The sequence below is a fragment of the Crocodylus porosus genome, unplaced genomic scaffold, assembly GCF_001723895.1.
Source record: "Crocodylus porosus isolate Cpor-Errol unplaced genomic scaffold, CroPor_comp1, whole genome shotgun sequence".
NCBI lineage: Eukaryota > Metazoa > Chordata > Crocodylia > Crocodylidae > Crocodylus > Crocodylus porosus.
The window spans coordinates 58,365,476-58,371,475 of record NW_017728943.1 but is presented as its reverse complement, the minus strand read 5'-3'; the positions used below and the strand labels follow the sequence as shown (position 1 = coordinate 58,371,475).

The window sequence follows — 6,000 nt, the reverse complement described above, 5'->3', positions numbered from 1 at the left end:
CTCGATCTCCCGAGGTCCCTTCCAGCCCTAATGTCTATGAAATCTATGAAATATGTGCAATATCTGTCATTTAGTTTCAGTAATTTCGATCACAATCCTTGCCTTAATATTTTTCAAGATATGTTTTTAGTTATTCTTCAACATATATGAACAAATCATAAATTCTATTTTACTGTGATCCATTTTGGTATGATTGTGTATAATATGGTTTTTCAGGTTAATGAAATAGATATAAAGATTTCTGCATACATTTGTCTTGAATGACTTCGTACAGTGTTCTTTGACATAAGAAGAATGATTAATTTATGGACTGTGCAGCTGTTACATGTAATATTTTAAAACTGTATGGTTGTAAATGATATTTTGATAAGGTCATGCTCTGAAGTGTTGTAACAGTTTGTTTAAAATCTGACATATAAATCTGATTTGAACACACTAGATAGTATTTAAATAAGCTACATTTAGCTTAATCTGTGGGCTGAAAAGAGTTGGTTGCTCCATCTCTGGGCAGGTAGAGTGTGCAGAGGTTTGTGAAGTTACTCAGCCTAGCTAGACTTGTGGGCTAGAATAGTAGTGGTTGCTTCTGGATACCATTTGCTCAAAATAATAGTTCTTTGTAAATCCAGATCTGTGATGCCTTCTGTGTTAGGATTTTTCTTTTCTAGTTGCTGTCAGTGCTTACCTTTAAATATGATGGCTAGGGACAGATGTTCAAAAAGCCTGAGCCTGAACTGATTCAGTCTTTGCAAATTAGTCTAACCTGCAGACATTGAACAGATTTGCAAGAGGATAGGCATTCACTTTTCATTCCGGAAATGCAGGCACTTGCCTGCAGTGGCTCAGGCCATAATCCTAGGGTTGCTAGAGCAGCCCTTCCCTTCCACAGAGAAGCTGAGCTGAGGGGCGGGGTGGCCAGGCCCTGGCAGGCCTAATTATGACTGAGGAGGAGTTTAAATCCCTACCTGGGCCTGTAGGGTTCAGAGGGTTGGGGAAGAGGCGGTGTGGCCAGACAGGGGCATAGCCAGGCCCCCATGGTGGGAGAGGAGGAGGAAGGGGAGAGCCTGCCCACCCCAGCAGCTCCCTGACAGCCGAGAGTAATCTGGGTATACAGCTCTGCTGCCCAGCTCCAGAGGGGGACCTTTTCCCCTCCTCCTTCCTCTGCCCCTTCACTGCAAGGCAGAAAGGGTGGCTCTGTGCAGTGCTGCCCAGCCCCAGAGGGGGAATCTTCCCACACTCCACTTTGCCTTAACAGGGCAATGCCAGATCGCGTCTGGCCACGTCCCCATCCCTGCTCAGGATAGAGAGCAGAGGGGCCAGGCCAGCCCTGCTGTCTGGAGCAGAAATCACAGCCCAGTCCAGGGCTGCAGAACATGCTGGGATGCTGGAGGACTCCAGTTTAACTAAAACTAGGAAGGGGTTTAGGACAGAAGTTACATAAACTGGTTTGACCCAAATCAGTAAATTCTGATAATACATTCAACAGGTTTATCTTAAATGAGTTTCAGAATGGCTGAAAGTGGTTTATGTGCACTGAACTTATGTTGTGTTACAGGTTTAAACCAGTTTCTGATCACCTAACCTGGTTTATGTGCAACTTCTGGCCCTAGCTGCCAACTCCCTTGCCCTACTCCCACTCAGTTGGCCTGTCCCCTTGCCTCACAAGAAGCCCTCAGGTGGGCTGTACACAGTGTACAGGGTCTTTCATCAGAGATATTTATCAGGGATAAATTTCACCTTAAGGGTAGGACTGTATTTTATGTCTGACCTTTCAAGCTTGCTTGAGTGTTTGTTTTGAGTGCTTAATAGTGTGCATTTAGTAACTGTGACGAGAAATGAAAAACTTTCTCTTTTGTACAAGCATAGGTAATAGTTTTGGTTTTAAGAACCAGTTAAATTATCAGGTGAAAATAATTTTTAAGGGTATTAGAGAGGTCAAATATTGCAAATATTTTTCCAGTTAGCTAAAATATACATGCCAGGACGTCAGCTATCTGTGTGTTTTGTTTTGTTTTGCTTGGGGGGTTTGATTTTTTTTGTTTTTGTTTTTTTGCTATTGGGGGTCATTTTTTGGCTAGATAAAATAAAATTTGGTTTGTTCTGAAATAAAATTTAATTTTTAAGCAGTTTATATTTTTAGGGGGCCAAGTGCTTTTTGAAAACTCTTGTTTTGCAAACATTTCCACAGTCAGTCCTTTTCCTCGTCTCCTGGTATCCTAAAAAGGGCAGTTTTTGTTGAATTGAATTAAGTGATTAGACAGGTGGTCATTTTTATAACCATAGCCATACCTTTGGAGTGACTATTACTATCAGTTATTACTACATTTGAGAAATCTAACTATTTATGATTATTTTTAAAAATGGAGCTACTATATATTTGTGTAATAAAGATTATGTGGTAGCTGCCAGGATAAGACTTTATTTTCTGGTATTTAAGTAAAGGTTCCAATGGTGAAACAGATTGAAGAGTCTTGACCTGAGATGAAACTGCCAGGTTCTCATAAAAAATATAGAATTAACTGGTGGTGATGCTGCTGTTTTTCCCTGTTTCAGTGCTGATGCGTTGTATACTTAGGAGTCACGATGACTGTTGGAGAGCTGATGTGCCTTGGAGTTAAAAGGTCTTTTCATCGTTTTAATGTGTTCCCTTTTCTATTAGAACAGTGCCTCTTAACTTTTTAAGACTGGAGGTATCCCTCCTCTATAGATGCTAGGCATCTCAGAAAATTCTAGCTCCTAGTTTTCACTCACTTTCTGACTACAGAAAAATAGAGCAATTCTTTTGCTGCAAGCTCAGAAAGACCACAACAGATCATAACATTTTTAACATGACAGACTCCTCTTAAAAAACTGTGTTTTTCTTGTGAATCATTTCTGTACACCTAACAGTACTAACATTGTATGGCATCTTGTGACCCTTGACAGGATATTGAGGCACCCCACAGTGCTGTGGCACCCTAGTTGAAAATCACTGTACTTCTCTCACTCTCACACCCTTATTCCTTCATACGCCTTGTCCACTTCTTTGGTTCAAAATGTGTGTTAAAGTAGCTCTCAGAAGCCCCAATCAGAATAGGGATCGAGTGTGTTAATCAGTGCATTAAGTTTGTGTTACGAACTTCTCTGTACTGCCTCTGCCAACTCTAGCTCTTGTATGGTCCCCTCTGTTCTATTTTATTCTGCTTCAGGTCTTGGTCCCTTCAGTGTGTCAGCAGTGAAATGAGATTTATTAAAATCATGTTCTCTGAAGCTTTGTGTATTAATGCTTCAGAAAACGGAATTTCCGTAAATCTCATTCCAGTGCCAGCACCTGGAGTTGAGCAAGAGAAGAATGAATGATTGCAGAGGGAGTTTGATCCTCTCACTCGACCAAGTAATCTCTAGTGTTGGGAAAACCTGGGGTTAATGAAAGCACTGAATCTTGGAAGGCTGTTCTTGTCCGTTCTAATTTATTAGTCTATGTATATTTCATACCACAAAGGAAATCTCCATTTATAAGCCATTTCATTTCATGGATGCCCTGCTGTTTTGGAAGACTGCATTTGATCCAGCTAGACAGCTTATTTCTGTTGTGCAAAATGTGCATTTTAAAACTACATATTTACATTTGATTGGTTATTTCTTGTGATTTAACTGATGAAATAATCCATTTTGCCAGAACAGTGATTATATATGTAAAATTAGTTTTAAAGGTAAATAGTGATTTTAGAAAGAGGTTATTTTTACTTTTTCACAAGAAAAAAAGAATAAAATAGTCCAATTTTTAAAGTATTAACTTATTAGGTATTAAAGAAATCATTTACTTTTCTGCCTTTTTACTTGGGGACACTGTGCATGCATGCTCACATGTGCACACACACACATGCACACACATGCCCCTCTGCTGAAATGCCATACTGTTTGGGATATTGTGCAGCTATTTGAAGAAAAAAGAGAGGAAGGACATGAAAAGCTGTTTGTCATTACATTGTTAAAAATGTTTACTTTAATTTTTTTTAATGAAAAAAGCTGAGATCCTATTATGCTAATAAATAATTGATCCTTGATTTATTGCTTTTACACAATTATGTATTAGACAAAGAAAATACTTGCTGTCTTTTGCAATGCAAGCACAGTAAAGCAGAAACCTGCATGTGATGTCCAGAGTTAATTGTGAATGAAGCAATTAAGTAAACAGTAGTAAGTTTCAAAATTGAAAAGAATAAAAGTGTTATGGGATACATCCTGGTTCTGTGACATTAGTGAGGCAGAATTTTACCCAAATTCAATAACTTCACATATTTTCTTCATTCACATTTGCATAACAATAGTAAGGCAACTTCATCCTTATGCTTGGCATAAACTGATCATAACTTGATATATTAATTTAGTGATAAGCAAACATTTTCTAGACAAAGATTACTTTGACTTTTAATTAGTTTATGCAGTAGTGTTTATACTTGTGCAAACCGAGAATGGTAAACTTCCGCATCCCTTTGTGGCACTATAACAACAGAAAAGAGGAAAGACAAAGTAAGAGAGGAAAAAGGTAAAAAGGTTTGAAGAGTTGGAATTAAAATGTCTGTTGAAAGCAGGAATTGCAGAAGAGAAAGTTCTCACTATCAGTAGGGAACTGGAGGATGCTAGGAATAGAGGGTGCTGAGAAAGCATGGGGACAGCAAAACCAACTCCATGTAGACTTTAGGGGCACCTATACATATATATTGGGGCTGCTCCAATGTGCTGTAATTATAACATGTTGGAGCAGACTTGATTAAGAAAGTCTGCTGGAGCATGATAATTACCACACTTTAGCAGACTGCAGCATAACATCCCTGTGCTGAAAAATGGTGGCAGGGGCACTTTAACTAAAGCTCACCGTCATTTTTCTAAAGCACACAGGGACAGTGATACACATGACACTCTGGGTGCTTTAATTAAAGTGGATCTTCAAGCTGCTCTAATTAATACCCCTTCCCCTGAGCACATGCCCTAAATCTCTAAAATACGATATTTATCAGGAGCCTGAAATTAATATGAAGTAGGTAGACTTGCATGGATGAGGAACAACAGTTTTGGAAGTCAAGTTATGTACAAAATGAAGATGTAGATCATACTAGCCATAACTTGATTATGCTATGGTAAAACAGTGCTTTCCTTTCTGAAGATGGAGAATATCATATATACAATAGAGCTGGGTCACGCTCAGTATGTTGGTAGGGAGAGAGATCGGTCGCAGAATCTGTTGGTTAGAGCTGGGTTTAAAATTGGATGTCTCATGTCCTATGATTGGTCATTTTTTCTAGTCATCAATAGAAATGTTAAGAATAGAAATTTGGACTTCTTTCTATTGTTAAGCAATCTTGATGTATTGGCCCAAATGGAGATTTTTGAATTTCAGTTGTGTTCTCTGCAATGATGTCAGGGGTTAGAAAGAAGGGATGAATTTTAAATGATTGCACGTTTCAGTAATTCTTCATTCCAGTTTCTCAAAATCTCTTATTTCTCCTCCTCCCTTTTTTGGTTATGATAGTAGGTATGCAAAACAGAAAACTCTCATCTGCCCATGTTTTAGTTATTTTTTTTTAAAAATCGCTTAAAGTATATTTCTTCTGTTCACAAAAAAAAGTCCTTGGACTTCGACAATTCACTTCAGGGGAGAAAAGGACATTCAGAGCTCAGACAGCATTGCAACTCTTCCTTTTAAACGAAGAGATGCTCTTTCAGCAAGTTTTTGTTTTGCATACCCCACAGCGCTTATTTGTGTTTTCTTCTTCCTGAAAGTATTTTAAGTTTTCTCTTTTAAGGTTGTATGCAAAACTTTGAAATTGCTAAAGTATCTGAAGCATATCGGGGAGATGCAAGACAAAATATATGCAATATGTAATCACCAATTGCTTTGTTTTGACATTTATCTTACAGTATTCGTTCTGCCAGTTGGCTTCAGGCACGGCTACCAAAAGAATGAACACATGTTGCATTCATTAGTTCTCATCTGGCTCAGCTTCGGCTTGCAGACAGACA

General features: G+C 38.5%; 1 protein-coding gene across 1 annotated transcript in view; it reads left to right on the top strand.

Moving 5' to 3' along the window:
* Positions 1 to 6,000, top strand: part of EML4 (echinoderm microtubule associated protein like 4) — a 218,051-nt gene that overhangs the window by 88,105 nt on the left and 123,946 nt on the right. The gene's annotated exons all lie outside the window — the stretch shown is intronic.